At 39.8% G+C, this 23917-nt stretch overlaps 1 protein-coding gene and 1 non-coding gene across 3 annotated transcripts in view; one reads left to right on the plus strand and one right to left on the minus strand.

Moving 5' to 3' along the window:
• The window catches only part of Pld (Phospholipase D), a 170842-nt gene that overhangs the window by 65666 nt on the left and 81259 nt on the right, over nucleotides 1-23917 (minus strand). The window lies entirely within an intron of this gene.
• TRNAP-UGG (transfer RNA proline (anticodon UGG)) lies at nucleotides 19865-19939 on the plus strand. The gene has a single exon. It is a non-coding gene; the product is annotated as a tRNA-Pro (tRNA).

Below are 23917 nucleotides of genomic sequence, written 5' to 3' on the forward strand. Positions count from 1 at the left end.
CGCCATTAGGCTTAGCTTACAAAATGTCACAGGCTCAACTACAGTGTTCGCCTCGATCAATACTCTCATCAGAAGCAATGTAGGATACAACGAAGAAAGAGTATTTTATATATGCCTTAGAGTGTCATAGTAACGCTTACTCTCCTTTCTCTTAACTTGTTGAAATTAATATTCCACATTTGATTAATTAAAAATTATTTATTTATTATGGTGGACAAAGGACTGATACTTTCTTAATACTGATACTTTCTTAATGCCACTCGGCCACCCAATATTTAATAACATTTTGAGACGTTTCAGGCGAAAGTATCCCATTTCCCAGTTAATCCGTCCATGACTAAATTTACATTGGAGGAGCTATTTTACGCTTAATGGAGAGAGTTTCTTCTATCGCTGAGTCCCATTTTGGTTATTTTATGTTGCTCTTCACCGTAGAATGATGAAGTAATGGCATGATAATTGCACAAACACAATGAATTGTCTATGCCTAATGTACGTATGCCAATAAAATTGCTTATAATGATAGGTTTGATTAGATATATGGACCGTATTCGACATCCACACACGATATTTAAACGTGACTGTATGCTTGCTTTTGGCGCAGGTGGAACTCGTATTTCTCGTGCTTCACTGCAGGGAGAAAAATCCCGAAATAAGAAAGGAGCGGAGTCCGGTAAAAAAAAAAAAAAATCGCAAAAACGAAAGGCTAATTGTCTATGAACTTGGACGCAAAGAAGCACCAGCAGATTTCTTGGATGACGTGGAAGTAGAGGTCAGGTGACCAACAGTTAGCGTGATTGGGTGGTTACAAAGGATGAGATTTAGAAAACGTTTTCTTCTTCGCTCCACTCGCGAAACAAACATTTCTGTAAACTTCACATCAAGTTCATACTCTCTACTTTCAATTAAATATTTATTCAATTATGCACTATTCAATTAATATTGAATTTGTTTCAGATGAAAGATTCTATTGACATTTCCATTAAGAGACACGATTTTATTCTTGTAAATTTACTGTACTGGTTCTCTGAGAAATTAACACTATCAAAAGGTAAAGTGCTCCCCTGTGCTTAGCACCACGCCATGAAGGCGTATAGGGGGGTGTGAGGGTAACGCCCCACACTTTCTTGATCCGGTCGTGAGTGCTGGTGATGTGATCAGCATCATGCCCCTGTCCCCTGTTATTCGACGCTGGGTGGGCGCCGGGGCCGCTTCCAACGTTAGAAAAGTTCCCGGATTTGAACCGGCCGGGGATCGAACCCGGGATCTTGAGCATGGTAGTCAGACGCGTTACCGACTGAGCCACCGCGGCCTTCTAAAATTAACACTATGGTCATTTTAAAAAGGAATGAAATAAGTGACTTTGTCCTTCGCTCTCTTTGTTGAAATATAGTATATTCGCAAAAGCCACGTGATGCGACCTCATCCTCCCCCAAGCAAATAATTACAACAAAGGTAAAATTTTAGTTAAGTGGGGAAGTGGCTAGCACATCGCGCTGCGATGCCAAGGGTCCAGGGTTGGAATCCCACTCGGGCTTGGTTGTTTGTGAATGTCCATTCATCAATTTCATCACATCGTCACTCATCCCCATCTTCGCAAATTAGACAAGAGGCACAAAACGCGAAGTAAAATAAACTAAATCAATCAATCAATCAATCACATCGCGCTACGACGCCGGGGGTCACGGGTTTGGATCCCGGCCTGGGCATGATGTTTGTGAATGTCCATTCATTAATTTCATCATGTCATCACTCATCTCCATCTTCGCAAAGTAGCCAAAAGTGGTACAAAAAGCGAAGTAAAATAAAGCAAATCAATCAATCAATCTATTGTAGTTGACTGAAGGGTATCCTAAATCTGTTCACGCCCAGGGCGCAAGAATCTTAACATCTGTATTGTGAGTGACATTTCAGAACGTTGAAAAAGGTGAAAACTTAGTTTCAGCAATATTTTTTTAGGGTCGCTTCAGTAGATTATAGTGCACACTGAGTGTGCACAGAAAATATGTAGTGAGTGGCTTTGCAAAAGTTCTGCGGATACTGCCTTTGCGTAAGCATATTCTTCCTCTCCTTAGGTGAAGACAATACAATAATAGCTTAATGTGGCTTCGAGAGGAAAGAAACACGCGATAAGACAAGCTGCCTGTGTCGCTTGTCGCTCGCGTATTGCTCGAATTGGGCTTTTATAATCCTGTTGTCTCAGTCCGTTGTTCGCAGTGAATGTTTAGCTTTAGAGAGATTTCACACCTTGCGACAAACGACAGACGACAAGCGACACGAGTCACTTGGAAACGAACCCCCAGTAATCAAGTGAACCTTTCCAACAGAAGCGACAGAACAAACCGCACGTGCCGCTTGTAGCTTGTGTGTCGCTCAAACTGGCCCGTGTTCTCAATACCGTCCATGGTGTCGCTTGTCGCTTACAGCTTCTGTGTGAATTCTCCGTATCGCTTGTCGCCTGTTGCTTCCAGCTTCTCGCTTTGTAAGGGAAATTTCACACTGAAGCGAAAACGACACGTAACAGGCGACAAGCGATTAACCACTTTTGGTTAATCGCGGCGATGAGTGATAATCACATGAAATTGATGAAAGGGCAGTCACAAAGAATATCCATGCCCACGAGTGACTCGAACTCGGAAACTTTAATGACGGGATCCAAAATCAAACACTTAACGCACTTGACCACATTGGCCATCGAGCTGGCACGAGTTTCTTTGTAATTCATCCACAAAGGCAGGAGGAAGTTAATCTTTTATTGATGGATTACGTTTTCCCACGACATTAGATTCTATCCTTTTACAATGTCTAGAAAACAATTTCAATTTTTCAAAAATAAAATATATCTGAGTTACGGTTTTCTAAACACAAATCACTTCAGGTAGAATATATCTGCAGTTTTCCCATAGTTTGTGGACAGTGAATTACGTGGGAAATGTTGATTTGAACAGAGTTGCCACACTCATCTTGCCTACGGTCCCATCAAATTTATCATTTCATCATTCATTTTTAATGTTGCGGTTACCATAAAGACGTAGAAAGCGACGTCAAATATCAACAGCTGCATCCTACATATACTAGACATATATAAGTTATTATGAACACGCCATTATAAATAACAAACATCTGTGGAAATTTGAAGGTATGAAGGATAATAAGTGTTGGTGGCGTAGCGAAATATTTCATACGTAAAATTGCATTTATTTTCCCACAAGCAACTTTAGATTTCAATGTAGCGTGATTACTTTTTGATATTTGATACTTGATGATAGTCATGATTATTTTTGCTTGATTTGTATAACGAAATTTATTGTTATTACGTGCTGTAAACTTCTTCATATTATTGCCTAGGTCTTATTTCTTGCTTTTTGCCTAATACCCAACTGTAAATGGTTGATAGAACCAAGATATGTACGATTAAAACTTAATACATTTCCCGTAGGTTTGCCTTGCTACGCGAGACTCGCACGCTTGACATACCTCTTGATCAAGTCAGAGCTTGTAGCGGCTCCTGGCCAATGGGAGACCGCTGTGTATCGGAATGCTCTTTCTATAATACTCTATAATCCTTGGTCACAGTATTCCAGCTCCATCTGGCAAGGCCGCGCCCAAAACTCGTTGTCTTTTGCCGAACTTTCTGTTTAAATGTTTGCATTCAAAGTAAAAATATAAAGAAACAACATACAAATACTTACGCAGGGATATTAGCATTGATACTCGTATATGCGTATAATACATTTTCCTATATACAAGACAACAGAGAGAACAATGAATGTACCTTTGGTAATGGTCCCCACCAGGAAACTTTGGGGAAGGAAAAAAACCTTGCGTTGAAGATATTGATTTCTTTCCTTTATGACAGTGGCATAGCAGACGTCCCCGCAATGGTGGTCTCTAAGCTCCTGAAATTTTATACAGTGTCGGTTGTTTTTTGTTTAAAAAAAAATACGAAATAGACAAAATGCACGTCAACAATGACAAAATTTGAACTCGAAATTCACTGATGTGGGCACTAAATAGACCCGATCTATGTTTTTCTTGTCGGTGAACGCCGCTCGGGATCAAGTGATGATAAAATTTGCTTACTGCACCAAACTTAACACTCCTAAGCAACTAGCAGGTATATATTTTTTACAATACTGCCTACGTTGTTAGGTTAGGAGGGCAGGTTTAAGGCTCTTAGGCCTTAGCAGCCAATTTTCGCGACGTGTGCACGTTGCATTACATTATCTTCTCCCATCTCTCTTATCACTACTGTGTGCCTGTTATTTGACATTCTGATATTGTGTTCGGTTTTCTTAGAGCTTTTCTTTGCATACAACAATGTGCATAATATTCACAATGATGGACAACTTGCCTACTGCTGCATTTGGAAACTGGAAGTAACAAAATAAAAGTAATTGAATAAATCTAATTTTGTGTTGGTATAATTGTTATTTTCGCTTGTTCATCCCTAATCTTCGCGGAGTCTTGTCCAGACTTCGAGGTGCCAAGCGTTCTTCTCATGCCTGCTTCCCTCCGAAGCTCAAATGCTATGGAAGAATAAAGCTTTGAATTCAAAGCATTTAGAAGGAAAACTTTTAATGTTAATTTTGCATTTAATTCTAATGATGTTAATACAAATAAATAAACTACATAAACATGTGTAGAATTATTTCAGATCAACAACTTACTGCTCCTGGATATTCAGGTAAAGAGCTAAAGATTTGTTGCAAGTCCGCTTTTTGAACAGATAAACTAATCGGGACTGGATGGGATCCGGACTATGTGCCTCCACCTGACATCCAATCCGGGACCACTTGCTTACAAAGCTTGATTATAAAGTGACAGCGTTCTTTGTCCACTATTAATATATGTACAGAAAAATGTCAGCACTGGGAAAAATACTATATTACTGGATTGTAAGAAGAAGTGTAAAATAATTGTAAAATTTAAGAGAAAAAGAAGTTACGAGGATTTACGAATAATACAGCTGTCCTAAATGTTGTTAATGTTTTGTGCTTAATAGGTTAGATGAATCAGGTGAGTTAAATTGACTTGAACTTTATTTCAAACCCACTTTATATATAAATAGGCTAGTCATTGTGGACCTACAATTTAAAGTTAAATCATAACACTATGTGTCTCCAACGAACACAGGACCCTTGATTACAAGGCAAGGACGTTCCTCCTACACCATCGGGGAAGTAACTCCAAGTTACTTAGGGACAAAAAAAAATACTACACTAACACGAAAAAATACCTAACTTCACAGAAGTTAATACTAGCATGTTCCTTTCTTTAAGCTATAAAAAGGTGGTCAAACCACTTTTGTCTGTGGTTTAACTTTATTTCGAGTTCACTTTTGCTACATAGGCTAATCGGGAAGGACCTACAGTTTAAAGTGAGATTCGAGCCACTGAGCAATGTGCACCCAGAAGAGATGGAAGTTCGATCTCGGAACCCCTTGATTACAAAGTGACAGAGTTGCATTCAATTACCTTTGAAACGAAACGCAGAATGTGGTTGTTACATGATCATACTGATTCTCCTTCTTTTTGCTTGGCGTACATAGTGTGAAATCACTGAAGATTGGCTGAGGGAAAAAATATCTTAATCTACACACAAGTGCGCGCGAATATGTGTGTGTATATAATATATATATATATATATATAAAATTAAATATGGAGTTACTAATTATTAAATTAAAAATGCATTATTAAATATTTGACTTATTTTTATAAATATCAGATCTGTACAAAGTAGCGAACTGATTACTTTAAAGAGTCAATAAATTTAAAAATTGTTGAAATTGTTTTATTATTTAACAATTATTTAACTGTTGAAAGATTTATTTATTGATTGAATTGGTTTATTTTACTTACCTTTTGTGCCACTTTTGGCTAATCGCAAAAATGGGGATGAGTTATGATTAGACGGATTTTTAGGTTCTGAAAAGTGTGCTTTTAGATTCCTAAAATAGGCTCTAAAATCCCAAAATATGTTCGAAAAACCTTAAAATAGGTTCTAAAAATCCTAAAAATATTAAGTTACTCACGAAAAATCCTGAAATAGGTTCAAAAAAAATTAAATTGTTCAAAATTCTTGAAAATGCTGATTAGGTATAGTCATCTATATCCTGAAATACGCACTATCTTGCATAACATTATGTGTGTTGCCTAACCCTACGGCAATGGCAGAACTTACCATTGGAAATTGGCTATTAAAATCCACTCTTTACCGTATAGTTAGGCTACAGCCTTTTTACATGTTATTCACAGTCAAACTCCGCAATTTTGTTTGTGAGGATCATCTTATATGCTGAAAATAATCTTTCAACAAAAACATAGTCAATGTTGGTGAATGCCACAAAGCACCGAAGTGACTCGAAAGTGAGCAAGACGACACAGATCAGACCACTTTGGATTGTACAGGTAACAGTGGAACCAGACATTTTCCTTTCTTAAGAGCTTTGAAAAATCACCATGGACTTGGAGGAAGGGAAATCGACAGAGAGTACATTTCAATCACGTTCGTCATTGAATTTTTTCGTGACGAAACAAAGCAAATGCTTCTGTGTGACATAAAAATTCTGTAAAATCCTTCAAAATATATAAAAACCTAAAAAAAGGCTTGATTTAGGCACAAAAACTTAAAATAGGTTCTAACAAGCGAAATATTTTTTTCGTAACTATAAAACTTCATCAGTTGTTGCGCTTTTTAATCAAACGTTGACATAACTTATTATTTCTTACATACCTGTAAAGAAAAAATAGGTTAAACACCTGAAATCCGAGATCTAATTATAACTTAAAAATTGCATTCATTTGATTTAGAGTACGAGGTCATTCTATTAAGAAATTTATCTAATTTTGTCTGGTGTCGCCCGTGTCACATATTGGTGATAAATGCTGAGGATTTCTGTTTTTTCCTTAGTTGACTTCTATTCAATGACAGCTTAAAGAAAGCTAAGCATTTGTTTATCGCAGACGAAAATTGTCCATATAACAATGCAGAATGTGAAAATTTCACAACAAAATTATATGCGAGGTAATTTCGTACTTAGTAAGTCACTCGTACATACGCATTTGATTTTTGCCACAGATTTGGGGGGTCTACAGACCAGCACCCCCGGTACGATCTCGGCCCCAAAGAAAGAAGGGAATCAGACAAAAAAAAAAAGAGAGTAAAAAGTAAATTTATCGCGTGAAAATATGGCCATTCTATTCAATTACTATTGTCTTTAGTTCGTAGACAGAATAATCTTTAAAGAAACCAACTTCTTTTAAACTTTTTTTTCGATGACTTCACAAACGAGGAGACAGGATAGGGTAGTTGTTGAACAGTCGATCTTGTTTCTCTGCTATCGGTATCTAAGGTTGCCAGACACTCATCTTTTATGCTTAACTTCGCTGCTTTTAAATAACGTAATTTTTTCAACATTAAAACATAAAGTTGGTTTACACAGTTTAAATTGAAAATAAAAAAAATTGCTGTACGTGTCGTGAAGTAGTGCTGAGAGAACACGGAAGTGAGCTTTCTTGCTTCTCTCTTCCCACACGACCTACATGTGTTTCTGAGGTAGTGGCAACGATGCCCACTAATCCCCTCCCAGACAAGCGAAGGGAGAAAACCAGTACGTGTTGTTTTAGATGTTATCTGTAGAAGCACTTTTCTCGCTCTTCTTGTGTAACTTAGGTTAAATACAGAAATCCTGTGTTGTGCGTGCAATCGAAGGCATATGTAATAATAGACAAATTGCTTATCATTATCATTGGCGTAGCATGGGCATTTCGGGTTGGAAAGCCAAGTCCAAAGGAAGGGTCGACCCTTAATAATTTACTTATGGAATTAGTAGCTACAGGTATTTTATTTGCATGAAGTCAGCTGGGTTTTCAATAAAACATCATCCATGCATGTTTTAGCTAGAAAATTAGACGCCTCACTACTCCAAAAATGTTTTGAACTCTGGTGTTTTACACCTTTCTTATACCTTTCGGCATGACGCAAGTCATTAAGAAACCTACCTGAATCACAAGCGCCTCTGAACAACAGTAGATGTTATTGTTGTGGGTGATCCAACTACTGATTGATTTGGTTTATTTTACTTCGCTTTTCTACCACTTTTAGTTAATCGCGAATATGAATATGAGTGATGATATTGATGAAGTGACACTCACAAAGAACACCCGTGCTCACGCCGGGATTTGAACCAGGGTCCTCTGTCGTCTTGGCGCGCTATGCAAAACACTCTGACACGGAGGTGTGGCGGATGATCCAACTATCGTACACTCTACTAACGTAACAGTGCCGATTAGTAATTCAGACTACTGTTTATTGCATCTTGAGAATGCTGATAAACATTTTAAAATAATTTTGTCCAGAGACCATTCGATGTTAAGAGTTTTCAAATGAATACTAAACATTCCCACTGACACAATATTAAGCGGTTAGATACTAACGAAATAATAATTATAAAAAAGAATAGTTTTTGCGGGTTAAGTGGTAGAGCAGTCACATGCTGAACTTATATCACGAGAGCTTCACCAACTTATTTGACAAAAACTGTTGATCTATTAGTTTTTAATGCACATCTCTGTTCATGCGATAAATTATGCAATGCAGTGGTCATTAAGAAATGGTATATTTGAGTTTGGTAAAGTTGCGTCAGTCAATATTGCGTATTGTTGCATCAAACAGCACGAGCCCGATTAAACGAGTAGGAATTCTGCTTCTGTCATCTGCGACAGAAGAAAGGAAAGGTCACATGAGCCCTAGAACCAATCTCTGCTCCGTAAGCTAGCGTCCAAGAGAGCATTGCCCGCATGCTGTAGAGATTCAACCTCCAGATAGGCAGCTGGGAATATAGTCATTTACGCCAAACCTGACAGGCGTCCGGCCAGGAAAGGCATTGAAAAAATGCTAGAACGACTGTTGTTAGTGGAGCGCTGCAAGCGGATCGCGAAAAATAGTTATTATAATGCTATGACGGTCAAACATATATGAAATTAGTCAAGTTTTACTTTATATTGTATTTTCATAATTCACGCATTTTTGAAATTTTAAATCACGGTACGAAGGGCGTATGGGCGTACTATAACGCTACTATACTGATCATTATGTTAATTAATTATCTGCGCCGGACCCCGTGGCCTAGCTGTTAGCACATCGCGCTGCGACGCAAGGGGTCCCGGGTTCGAATCCCGCTCGGGCTTGGTTGTTTGTAAATGTCCATTCATCAATTTCATAATTTCATCCCTCAACCTCATCTTCGCAAATTAGCCAAGAGGAACAAAACGCGAAGTAAAATAAACCCAATCAATCAATCAATTATCTGTGTCCCTCAATGTGATCTTCAAGGGTTGGACTGAATAAGAAAATAATGAAAAAACGATGAGCATTTTGCCTGCTATAATGTTTGCCGTTGACTGTATACAGCAAGAGGATGTTTTGCTGTGGTCTTCGAAAAGGAGCCTAGCTTTCAAATCCTGGTCGGCTAATACACGAGTCTTTGTGTGCGCAGTTCCATCATTCATCCCCAGTGTGAACAATATACTAAGGTTTCCAGTGTATTTCTGTTTTGGCTATTTTACACCGATTTTCTACCTATCGGGTTAATCGCGACGATGAGGATAAATGATGAACCGATGAAATTGTGATGGGACACACAAAATGATACATCCACGACTGACCAGGTACGAACCTGGACCTTCGTAGCGTGTTACGCCGTTTACTCCGCAACGGAAGCCGACCAAAGGTTTCAGATGACAAATGACAGAATGTAGACGCTCACTCACGATATCGCCAGCAACGGTTCAAAGTTGAGTCCTTTGAGTTTATTTCTTTTTATATTTTTTATAAGTCCATATTATTCACATAAAGCCTAAACCCCTTGTTTCGGAATGAGTGTTTTATTTTTGTGTACTGTATCGTGCAGTGCGTAACACTGTTGGCTTGTAATCAAGGGTTTCCAGATTCTGTCCCCTGTGGAAGCACATTGTGCATTGGTTCGGATTCCAATTTAAACTGTAGGTACAGTCTCGGTTAACCTATCTTTGCAAGGAGTCGACTTAAAGCAAAGTTTTAAATATTTTTTGCGATTTCGTGTCTTCATCATTTGTTCTCATCTTCGCAATCAATCAAAAGTATCAGAAAGGAGGCGTAAAATTAGAAACGTACGAATAAAACAAAAACGCTTTCAGCTACTTAAGTTGACCTGACTAGGTTTTCAGTCAACTCTGTCGTTAAACAAACTGGAGCCAGGGGTGTTCAGAGGAAGCGGAGACGGTTGGGACACGATGCTTAATGGGAATTTTTGGAGGGGACAACAGTAATTGAATTTTCATAATATAATAAATAACAAAACATTAAAACATATTTTTATACTTTTTCTATCACTTCTATCTAACTTCACACAAAAATGTGTATGTGTGGTTGTTTTAAATCCACTTTATGCACAGATAGGATAATTGGAACTGGGCCTACAGTTTAAAGTGGGATCCGAACCACTGTACTATGTGCCGACGACACTATGTATAAAGCGACGACGTTGCCACTACGCCATCGGATAGGCCCCAGGTACGTGTGTGGTATGTTCGAGCAGAGAATTAGTTGGAAAAGTCAAACAAACAAATAACCAAGAGCACGGTTCAGTACGCTAAAAAAAGTGCAAAATATGCATTGTTTATTTTTATGTTTCAAAACATGAAAGTGTCAGTACTTTCCTTTCGATAATATTTTAGTTTCAACTTCGGCAATGAAGATTTCAAACAAGGGCGGAACCAGAAACTGCATGTTTTCTTTCTTCAGCGTTGGTTCTTTCACACCTGCAACCAGGCAAAGGGACAGCCTGTTTCCTCCGGCCTATTTCTTTCAAGAACTTTTAAGAAATAGTCGGGCTGTTAGCATTTTATCCAGTGCCCACCACCCTATATTGGCTTACATTCGAACCACAGAATCCCTTATGAAATCTGTTTGTAATTTTTAATTTCCTCTTCTTGCCTTCTTTCGATTATTTTCGAATTAAACTTCCAATTTTACTTGATTATTAGCTCTTACTAGTGTTGGGCGATATACCGTCTGGACGTTATATCGCGATATTGAAACTATATCGTCCAGGCGATATCAACTACACGGTATATCGTCACGAAATTTGGCGATATATATCGCCGATATCACGATAGGGAGAAAATATCGTATTGTGTCGTCTGTGACGAAATTCTCTTGACGATATATCGCAATATCAAATTTCGGATATCATCCAACCCTAGCTCTTGCTCTGAAGTGGATTTCATTAAGTATATATATTTTTTCGAGGGCACTGCTTCTGCATTCGTGCTTGTTTTCACTTTCAAATATCATTCCCTCTTCGGTTGTTGCCACCTCGTCTTTCCTTCTTGTTGGCTACAAGTGCTCAATGCAGAGGTTGGAAGATTGCTGGCGCCGTTAGCTGCGGGGGAGGGGAGAGTAGATGCATCACCCCCCCCCCACAAGGTACGGAAAACGCAGAAAGTAGATGTATTTTATTGGGTTTCCTTGTATTATACCAGAAACAAAGTTAAAGCACATGCACGTGTGATTGGAAGTACGTTTAGTTCCACGCCTACGCGCATTTGCGTTTTATTAATGTAAGAAATGGTCGAACAATTTTGAATGTTCCCAGTTTTCGTTGTTCAACAGATGCCAAAGAATAATCATGCTAAACCGATTTTGCGAGTCAGTTTAAATACAGATATCTGAAAGATATGTGTAATCATCCTAATCAAATCATAGCCAGTATTAACTTAACGACTATTATTAATTATGCCTACTCATTTTATATAGGAGTGGCTGCGGTAGCTCAGTCGGTAACGCGTCTGATTACCATGCTAAAGGTCCCGGGTTCGATCCCCGGCCGGTTCAAATACGGGTACTTTTCTAACGTTGGAAGCGGCCCCGGCGCCCACCCAGCGTCGAATAACATGGGTACCTGGGGGAAACCCTGGGGGGTAAATGCGGTCAGGGTCACCCCCACTCACGAGACCGGATCAAGAAAGTGTGGGGCATTACCCCCGGCATGGTGCTAAGCACAGGGGAACACTTTACCATTTTACATTTTATATAGGAACCCTTTGTGCTTGGGGAAGGGATTGGTCAGACGAGTCATTTTCTGCCTCCCCTAGATAACTCAAGATTACCTCCCCTGCAGCCGCTTAAGGCCGGTCCACACCCTACGTCTTATAGTACGTCTTGCTTGCGCAGTTCAAAACTGTACCTTTAAAGATGTTGCAGTTCACACGCTACGTCTTTTACCTACTCAGTTCCGTGCAGTCCATCATGTAGGAAGTGCTACTGTGGTCCATTTTCGCAATTTGCATTTTTTTCTCACGTGGTGAGCCTGATGACTGGCGAAATTACTTACGAATGGATATTGAAACATACAATCATTTACTGGAATTAGTAACCCCACATATCACGAAACAAAGCACTTGTATGAGAAAAACAATTTCACCATTGCGGCACGGGGGAGGCCCCTCTTAGTTGGAATACTTTCCAATGTTCAAAAATCAAAAGTTAACATAATAGCCTTTTTTGACGGTTCTCTAATGAGAAAGTTATTTATAATTCAGTTTGCTTAAAAATGCTTCTATTATAAGTAAGAAATCAACAACAATGTACACGATACTTATATTTTCATTATTTTATGCCGCTCTTTTACCTCTTGGATTAATTGCGATGATGAGAATGGATGATGAAAGATTTAATGATGATTGGACGAACAAAGTGATACATACGCACATGACCATGGTTCGAACCTGAGACTTCTGTCTTTCTGGTATATTTTGCTGAGAGTATTGCCATAGAGATAGGGTAAGGTAATATTAAAGTACACTTCCTGTGAGGTTGAAAAAGTACCATCATGTTATCATTTGTGGTTTGGTTTATTTTACTACACTTTTACGCTACTTTTGGCTAACTGCGAAGATGGGGATGAGAGATGACATGATGAAATTGATGAATGGACACTCACAAACACATATGATCAGTTCGGGACTCGAACCCGGGACCTTTGGCGTCGAAGTACAGTGTGATACCCACTCCGCCTCGGACACGAAGATAGGCTAATCCACTCTGGACCTATAATTGGAATTCCAACCACAGTTTAATGTACTCCTACGGAGACTGAACTCAAGTCCCCTGGATTATATGGCGACAGATTTACCACTACGAAATGAAAGACTTGAGTGTACAGTCTTAGAAAAAAATACCTGGGCCACGGGACGTAGAATTTCGTAACGTCTTAAAGCCTGTTGTTTATGCAACCCAAATAACAAAATATTCGCTTAAGTTTGCCTGGTGATTCTGACTTCTCGGGAAGGATTGAGCTTTGATAGCATGAGTCACATGACTCGTGCCCCAGCCACAACAAACAGCTGGGTGCTACGATGCCTCCAGAAGAAAATTTCAGGAACTGGTTTCTTGACAAGAGCTACTCGTAAGGAAATACTATTCTTTCAAGTGATATTAGAGTCATTGTCAAGAAGGTTCGCTTAAATGATGGTTCTCATCACAGACCACATGCCACACGTTAATTGTTTAAGTCCAGTTCATGCACTGGACCTACAGATTAAAATGGTATCCGAACCAAATGCGTCTCTATTTGGTATTGAATTCGGAAACCTTTCATTACATGGCGAAGACGTTACCACTACGACATCAGAGAGGCAATGGAACCCCTTGAGAAAGAGATAAGCGAAAATTGCTACCTGACAAACCATATTTGTCCGTAAATTTTAAATATAAGACAATATTTTGTACTGACAGTTTCGAACCGTGGGAGAGGCATATATTTTTTTGTACCATCGTCCATTTCACGAGTTTATAATTCTTCCTCACCGACACGAGTAACGCGAGTGGTAGAAGAAAAGCGAAGTAAAATAACTGAAACAGAAATAAAAGGAAAAAGCGAAATAAATTTTATTCATAATATTCTGCAGTCACTTGAGTTGTATTCACGGGATGCTATCTTTAAAGAAAGCCGTGGTCTCTTCCTTGTCTTTTTCGCTTTCTTTGTGCTCTTGCTTCCCCGGTCACGATTGGTCTAAAACTAATTAATGCGACGTTAATTAAACAATCCAAACAACGAAACAATGCACAATCAACTGCACAAAACAACATTCCAAATGTTTTCGAATCGGAAAACAATTGAGATGCTGTAAAATGACTTAAGATGCAGTAATAAAGTGGGAATTCGGTACCGTATAGAATTAAATCGGTAGAGATGTTCGATTTGATTGGATGTTTGTTATTTAGATTTGCTATTCTTTCACTTTTGGCAAATAGAGACGATGAAGATGAGTGATGCTATGATGAAATTGATGAAGGGACACTTACCAAGGACACCCACGCCCAAGTCGAGATTCTAACCAGGGACCCATGGCATCGTAGCGCGCTGTGCTAACCACTCCTCCATGGAGTGGACATTATAGCATATTTTGTGTGCTCAATTGGGATCAATCAATGGAATGAATAGGCATATTATATGATTAATAAATTCATATCATAATACCACGTCATATTATTCGGCACGAAGTAACATCAGAGACATTCAATCTTGCATTTTTGCCTTTCAACTAATTCTTTGAATTCAGGTTAATCACAACAATAAGATAAATTATGAAGAAAATGATAGTGAATGTGGGATATTGACAGTTATTACGAATTTCCTGAGAGAAACAACATTAAGCAGGCTCGGTGGTCAAGCTCATTAAGTGATTGACATTCGATATCGTCGCCAAAGTTCCCGGGTTTGAGTACCGTCCTTGTCGGTTGTGTTTGACTATTTCGTCATCAATTTCATGTAATGGTCACTCGTCCTTATCGTCGCGATCATCGAACAGGGAATAAAAATTATAAAAATAAATACGATGGAAGAGTACTTATTTCATCTCTCACGAAATCTCCTACAAAACCGGAATATATAAAATACATGTATATTCATTCACATACATTTTCGATTTCTATATTTAACTAGTCGAGACCGAGAACGGGAGAGCAATTTTCAATTCGACAAACCGAGAGGCGGAGAAACTGTCAAGTCTCGTTTCTTCTTGGCACCTCCGTAATCGAGTTGTTCTGTTTGTCATTGGCTTTGTATTGGCAATTATTGTCATTATTCTTCCCCTGCAGGGAATTATGATGAAATGAAGCAGATAAAAGGGCAAGAACAAGAAAGTCATGCCTGTTCGGGACTCCAACCCAGAACCTTATGTAACGAGATTTGAAATTCTGGAGAAGGCGTCCGTGTTTCGCTTGGTTTTCTCTTTCCTCTACTTCTCTTATATTATCATACATGTATAATAAAAATGCATGTATAATAAAAATGGATCTCATACGATGTGTTGCGATTCATAATTGTGCTGGTTAGATGCTACAGATGTGAACTCCAACCTGCAATATATTATTCCCTTTTGTTTCGTATCTGGTTGAACATGAAATTTTCTTACACTGTGACAATTTCTTTCTTAGTTTTGGTTTGGTGCACAGATATGCTAATCTGGACTCGACCTTCAGTTTAAAGTGGGATACTAACCACTATGTGCATCCATCGTGTATCAAACCCGGGATCCACTGATTACAAGGCGACGACGTTATCACTACTCCATCGAGGAGGCCCCATGACAAAATGTTATTCACTCGATCTCTACCATAATTTATTTCAGCATTTACATTTTCGTTTTCTTCTTCTTTTTTCCTTTTGTTAACTACTCTTATACAACTCTTTTTGCGTCTTCGAATTTCTTCTTGTTTCAGGAAAAAATAATACATGCAGGCTCTATAAAAATCCCCCGTTCAAATAGATAAAACGTTCACTCTCGAGAACTAATTTACATGTTTATCACTAACGTAACCATTAGAAAACTATTGAAATGTTAACTGATATAACTGCAGATGAAACAATACTTACAGCCACTAACGAAATATCTATTCTTGTGTAGCCTCACAGACAAGTATCTGGTGAGTCATTCACTCTTGCTGACTACGGGCGAAGGTCACTGAACTAAAGGGTGGTGGCAAGCAAGCAGGCTTCTGCTCTACCAAAGACGAGGTCACGTGTTCCAGTTATCAATGGCGTACGAAATAAGGAGGAACACAGCTATCTGACGTATGTTTTGGTCCCGTCATTGCACGTAGACAGTGGCGTATGCTGGTTCTAACGAGTGGGTAATCTCCGACCTTTTGATCCTCAAACTCCAAAAGTTTCCGTGCAATTTATGTCACGCTCCATATTGGATTTAGGAATATTGTGTCGGAATGTTTGTCTTATTGCTACGATCACAATCAATTAATTGTCGTTATTGCAGTTTACTATACGCGTAAAAAAAAAAGGTAAAGTGTTCCCCTGTGCATAGCACCACGCCATGAAGGCGTATAGGGGGTGTGGGGGTAACGCCCCACACTTACTATACGCGTAGAATTTCAAATAATAAAACAAGACAGTATTATAAAGCTATAAAAAAACAGCCTGTGAAATATAAAAATGAAAGACGTGCACTAGTGAAATAAAAACCCGCAATATTAATTTAAGTGCAAAATTCAACTTACTCCAGGACTCGATTACTTGTGCCGTACCACATCCAAAGCACGCTGTTTGTCCAGTTGCACGTCAATACGTGTCTGGGCGAAAGATTGCAGCTTAACAAAGGAAGTTATGTGACTTTTGGATTTTTCATGTTTGGCACAAGTGTTGCAAAGATTACAGTCACGCGTCCATACATTCTTTTCAGCCCCGAAAAGTAAGCACGGCGAACAAAAAAGCAAAGCTTATTAACACTTATACTTCCTGTCAACCATGGTGTTTTGTCATAATTTGCTTGCGAAAATGCCTCACATATTCCCGATTTTGTCTTTGTGTGTAGAAATAAGTTCAAGCGATGACACTGGCCTACCTGTATTAACAATTTGCAACTTCTCCTGAAAAGATCTTGTTCCAAAAGGTTTCACCAGCAAATCTTGCATCACATCCATTACCCTTTAACACAGCACTATCACGACAAACACTAACACCTAAATAAATAATAAACACGAAGCACAGCACGAAGCCAACGACTACACGCATTCAGTTTCACGCGCCAAACTTCTGTTGTTGTGTTCCTGGCTCAGAATGAAATTCCCTATGAATAATAAAAAAAATCCCTTTCCGAGCTCGAAATGACAGGTTTTTAAAAGTTCGAATCATTGCAGGTCAGAGTCAGAATTTTATTTCGGGATGGGGATCATCCCTTATTAGCAGCCGCCACATAAATTTGAAACAGTGGGGTTAGAAGTCCTGAAGATGAATCTCAGATTATTACAACGTATTAAGCAAAGTGTTTAATCCTGCTAATGAAGTAAAATGAATTACCACTATACACTTTTTAAATTAGATATTTGTAGGATTTCGGGGAGGGGGGTTTCCCTTTAAAAAAATATTCAGTTCCGTGAGAGAAGTATTCTCGCTGCTTTTGAAGATTAGAGAGGAGAAACAATCACTATTTTTGTAAATACAAGGATGGGGGGAGTCAGAAAATAGGTGCTTTAATTGCTTAAGCCTTGAATTTTAATTCAGTTTGCTTCATCTTCAATATTTAAGCTTTTCCCTTTTGATAAATTTATGTTCAAGTAACAGAAATCAGCAAGACAGAAGCAAATGTAAAGTGAAAATTAGCGTAGAATTGGTTTGCCCATGTTATTCAGTTTTCCTGTTCTTCGCACTCTACCGGGTATGTTTTCCCTAGTTGAGCGGAGGGAACGGGAAAGGCTCTCAGGGTTGAGAGTGCGACCGGTGGACTCTCACAAGAAGGAGCTTACCCTGGGCACGGAATCACCGCGCCTGAAAAGCAGTGTTTCCTCCCCCTCTTTCCTTTCTCCTCCCTCCTCGCCAAGGGTTGTAAGGAAAGCGGGAGGAATGACGTCAGGGTGAGATTCCCTGAAGTCATTCCACCGGCTGGAGAAAGGTTCCCGGACATTCGGTGGCAAACGATTGGAAGTATTCGCGCGCTGGAAGCAAGGAAATGTATGCATCGAAATTGGTTTGGAAGAATATTGCGAGGAATATATATATATATATATATATATATATTTAAAAAAAGAAATACAGCCGGGTCATCTGCGATTACCTAGATGACCCAGAGTATACGCCGCTGCACGTAGAACACTTTATCGTCGTGGCCTTGAAGTTCCCTCAGGGCACTCCTACGTAAAGGCTTCTCAGCTAGAAGGATATCTTCCCCATTGAGTGGAGGAAAAGTGGGTGCGTATAGAGGTCCCTCAACTTTCGTATTCTGTTTCATTTCAGAACCCGTGCTGTATCGTCGACTTAATCCAATCTATCCGATGTAGGTTTTAGGTTCTGTTTCTGTTCGGTTATTTCACGTTGTCTTCCTGCTTATGTTATTCGCGACGAAGGCTCTGGATTCGATAATCTGGACAATAACGGGATTGTGTTGGTTGCTTGATTTGGTGTCTTAAGTTCACTTTATGTCCTGTTAGGCTAATCGTGAATGGACCTACAGTTTAAAGGGGGATCCGAAACACTATGTTCCTCCACCGAGTATCGAACCCGGGATCCCTTAATTACAAGGCGCCCACGATCCCACTCCGCCATCGGGGATTGTGTTCGCAACGAATGAATCAAATTTGAGTGATATGATATGCAACCATTGGAAGACTATTGAAAGAAAAGCTACGGGAACCTGCCAGTTTTTCTACTGCAGACAGGAAACCATAAACATGCAAGAGAAGCTTATATTCTATGAAACCTGACGCTATGTGCTCGAATACTGGCTATATATAATCCATAGAGGCATAGCAACGTTAAACAACCTCTTATATGATACATATAGGTTTAAAAAGGTCGAAATACAAAGATTGTGTGCGCCTCACTGATCGCGTAGTGGTAAGGCCTTGTAATCAAGGGGTCTCGGGTACGATACCAGGTGATCGCACATAGTGGTTCGGATCCCACTTAAAACTGTATGCAGTTCAGATTAGTCTATCTGTGCCGGTGACTCAGTCGGTAACGCGTCTGACTACCATGCTATAGGCCCCGGGTTCGATCCCCGGCCGGTTCAAGCCCGGGAACTTTTCTAACGTTGGAAGCGGCCCCGGCGCCCACCCAGCGTCGAATGACATGGATACCTGGGGGAAACCCTGGGGGTAAAGGCGGTCAGGGGCGTGATGCTGATCACATCACCCCCCACTCACGAACGAATCAAGAAAGTATGGGGCGGCGTGATGCTGATCACATCACCCCCACTCACGAACGAATCAAGAAAGTGTGGGGCGTTACCCCCACACCCCCTATACGCCTTCATGGCGTAGCGCTAAGCACAGGTTAGAACTTTACCTTTTTTTTTTTTTTGCATAAAGTGGACTTACAACAAAATTTAAAACTGCGATAAAGATTATGATAAGGTATTAAAGAATTGGGTCTAACACATTTTTTTATTGTTTACCAATGACCTTGTTAACGGTGGAAGCGGTCCCGGTGTCTACCCAGCGTCGAATAACATGGGTACCTGGGGGAAACCCTGGGGGGTAAAGGCGGTCAGGGGCGTGATGCTGATCACATCACCCCCACTCACGACCGGATCAAGAAAGTGTGGGGCGTTACCCCCACACCCCCTATACGCCTTCATGGCGTGGTGCTATGCACAGGGGAACAAAAAAGGTAAAGTGCTCTTTGCTTTCCTGTCATGTTGACCTTCGCGTGGAACACATTTCTCGGTGTTAAGACAGGCAAAATCACCCGATCATCGAAGGGTGCAATATGTGTTGCCTACCCTCCTGCATTACTTGCTCCTATTAAAGCCTTATGGGGAATAACTTTTTTCCATGACTGTACCTCATCCCTTGAATCAATTCAAGGCCTCCCCGATGGCGCAGTGGTAGCGTCCTTGTCTTGGAATCAAGGGGTCCCGGGTTCGATACCCGGTGGAGGCACATAGTGTTTCTGATCCCACTTTAAACTGTATGTCCAATCCCGATTAGCCTTACTGTGCACAACGTGGACTTAAAACACCTAATCAATATAGCAGACTCGTCATCCATGGAATTCGTAGACTCCCTCAAAGTTTCCTGATTGGTCAAAAATCTAAATAAATGAAAATACCATAACATTGGCTTATAAACAACGTTATCTCCAGCACCAGAACAAATTGATTTGTTCACCTTGACCAATTCTTTACGATAAACTCTCCTCATAGAATTGAGTTTTCTTACTTCTGTGTCTCTGTTTGTTGCAGCGTCAATCTACTTGTATTCTTGTAATAAGCCGTCATAGGCCTGATTCTTGTCACGGTCACTGTAGTCCTTTGATTTTACCTGCCACAAGCACGGAAAGCTCTTGTAGAGTTCAATGAACTCAGCTAAATACTCGCGTGAACACTGACGAAGATTGGTCTTCGTCATAAAGGTCTAATTTATCAGGGAAAAAAAGAAAACAAATTCTCGACCTCCGCTAATAGTGTTTCGACACTAGGGTAGAATGAGAACTGAGCGACAGGTGCGGTGCACAAAAGACTGACGGGAGCGTCCACACGCACAAATTGTTTGCACAGATGTCTGAGATTTTCGCAGACATCTATGCTCTTGGGCTCAGTCTTTGGTTGACAATTTGGCTCACGACCTATTTAATTAAAATGTTTCATACATAAATATTTATATTTTGGTTATTTTATGTCGCTGGTGTATTTCGCGGGTTAATCGAAACAATGAGGTGGAATGATGGAGTGATAGAATGATGAAGGAACAAACACGATGTCCATGATTCCATGTTATCGCGTTTATTCTTTACATTTAGCTATACTTTACGGAAAACTGTGAAAAAGTAGTTAACAAGACTTTAAAACCAGAATTTTAGTAATTGTTTCATAACCTCAAGATTAGCCCATGTACAGAATTGGATTTCTCCTATTTTACTACGATGCTGTGCTTCTTGCTTGTGGGCGAGGGGAGCTCAAGGGAGGGGAGGGGGTAGACGACGTTCATGGCTGCAGCGTTGCCGCTTCAAAGTACGGAAAGGAGGGAAATTATGCCATTGCTGTTTTCTCTGTGTTGGTAATATTTCTGGGCATGTGGCCTGAAAGCAAATGATTGTCTCAAGTCGGATTAAACTTTATGGATAATAATGTTTGGATTCCCATTAAAAATTAACCAGTAGACCTACATAGTCCTGCACCGTCGCAGTGCGGTCTAAGGTGTGATTGATGCTTTGGGGTCCGGCTACGGGATGCACTAAGGTTCGAGTCTCCTGGGGAAGCGTGGCAACTTTCCTCTGAGATTTCGGCCAGTGTATGGGACCGGTGGCCACTCAACATCGTGAGGAAATTGGTTGAATGAACTCCCTCCTTGGCAGGTGGGAGTGAGGACGGTAGTCGGTAGGTAGGCCCGGTATCTCAATGGGCTGTTGTAGTGTACCTACATAAAAACTATTTACACCAACATTTAGCTTATTCGAGCGTTAATGTGGACCATCACAATTCGACCATAAGTTTTTATTTAGTTAATCTCAAAGAGAGCGGTTGTTTTGAAAACACATAAAGCTGCACTTTTTTTTGTTCTCACGACGATAAGAAATCTAATACATACTCGAAAAAAAAAAAAACCGTTAGTTACTGTAGCTTACCCCAGAATTCATTAAGTTAAATTGGATGTAACTCGTATTTCTGTAGGTCTAATGGTAAATTTCTAATTGTAGTGAAAACTCGAGTAGTCATAATTTTTAATCGGACAGTAGTGCGCCGGATTCTTTCTTTATTGTTTCCTTTATGACGCAGCGTTTGTGCGAGAGATCGTGATGATTAGATATAAAGACATATCGCTGTTCAGGAACAGCACATGTTAACACCTTGTATTGATTGCTTCAATCAAAATTTTTGGGTGCGTCGGCACATCAGGCCATTTTGCACCCTTCAATGAATGCGGGGAAGATTCCCTTATCTAAAACCCTTACTTCAATTTAAAAAAAAAGATTAAAAAAAGGAGTGTAAAAAGCCCCTCAAGAAAGGTTAAAAATACAGGTTGTAAATGAACCTGCATTAAACAAACACAACACATGAGAAAGGTAAGGATATTTAAAAACTACCACAGAAGCAGTGGAACAGACCTGCTCTTCTCAATTTTTTTTTTTAAAAAAAATTGTCTAAAACATTGACATTGTCACCCAAAGAGGATGACAAATCCTTAGGGAGGTTAAATCCCTGTCTGATGTGACTAAAATCGGCACATTCGAGAAGAATGTGTCGAACGCTTAAAACAACGTTGCACATACGGCACAAAAGAGAGCCCAGTTCTTGCAGCAAACGTCGATGTGTTAGACGACTGTGTCCGATTCGGAGCCGCTTTAATATTACTTCTTCTCGCCGCTAGGGACGAAACGAGGAAGCAGCGATGGGCTTGATAGCTCGCAGCTTGTTTCCCCTTATCTCATCCCACTCGGCCTGCCACGTGTGAAGAACCGAACAACTAAAACATTCTGCAGGTCCCTAAATGGCCTTGTAAATGAATCGCCTGTTCTTTGTCTCCTTATCACATTTTAAGTACAAGCACCTTTTAACTCTTTCAGCAAAGTGCTAACTTGATATATAAATAGCAGGTGTAAACATACTAATTAGTTTCATAATTTAAATTAATACTATAAATATGGACGCTTATAACACGTACGCAAAGTTCAGAACTATTCAATAAAATAGGTTGGATCTTGGAGAAACGGGAAGAATTCAATTTATCGTTATTATTATTATTGTTTTCTTTCACTTTCGGTCTCGGAATGGAGTCTTCATGCACGACAGTGTGTCCAAAGTCACCTGTATTCCTAAAATTGCGTACATTTTTCTGGCAGAGACAACATAGAAATCAGGTTAGATTATCATAAGCCATATAACTCCACACTTACATGATTGATTGATTGATTGAGTTAGTGTTTTAAGACCACCTTATGCGCAGTAAGGCTATTTGGGACAGGCTATTTGGGACTGGGCCTACAGTTTAAAGTGGGATACGAACCACTATGTACCTCCACCGGGTATCGAACCCGGCCACACTACCATGACATATATGCCTTCAGTCATGGCGCAATGCACGGGAAAAGCTGCACCTTTACTTCGTTTGCGCTTAATTCTTTCCATTTGCGATTAAAGCGTTCGTGTTTAAACTTTTCGTGATTATTCTTCTTGTGCTTATTTATTAATTTTGGTACGCGATCGTTTCGTTCTGCATTTCTTTGAAATTTAATGGGACTCGATACACTGACATCGTGTCATTCAATGAAAAACTGCTTGAGAAGACTTGGCTTTCCTAGGCAAGTTGCGCCAAATAGTTTAGTAGCGTCCACTTCCAGGGTGGGGCAAAGGTCTCTCACAAACATCGCTTTCTAAGATTCTAGGGGATCGTAAGCACGCAATATCAAAAACACTTGATTCAGTTAACATGTATTGATTATTATTATTATTATTATTATTAATAATAATATTATTATTAAACGTGTAACATATAGCGAATACATTGCATTCAGTTAGAGAAGTTGCCAGTGATTATTGAGTAATATTTGTGCATTCATACCGTAGGTGGAGGGAGAACAAAGAGAACAACAAAATTCGACACACCCTTTACACATTAAACTTTTAAACCTGTCGGACGTGTTATTTTAGGAAATGTATACACTTCATTTGAAAGAAAGTTGTGGGAGTTGCTGCTGTCATTGGCCACCGCTGAAACTTATTTGTGCAGTTATAAGCCGTACGAAATGAACCCCAGTTCAAAGGGGGAAGGGAAGGGGGGGGGGGGTGATGGACGGCGAGGTTCATGCAGTTTATGGACAGCACCAAACGTTGTCGTCTGCCAGGCCAGTGTTCTTTAAAAGTCATTTGTATATTATAATTATTTTACGTCACTTTTTTGCCACTTTTGGCTTATCGCGAC

Source organism: Lepisma saccharinum, chromosome 13 (genome assembly GCF_977018435.1).
Source record: "Lepisma saccharinum chromosome 13, izLepSacc3.1, whole genome shotgun sequence".
In the NCBI taxonomy this organism is placed as follows: Eukaryota; Metazoa; Arthropoda; class Insecta; order Zygentoma; family Lepismatidae; genus Lepisma; species Lepisma saccharinum.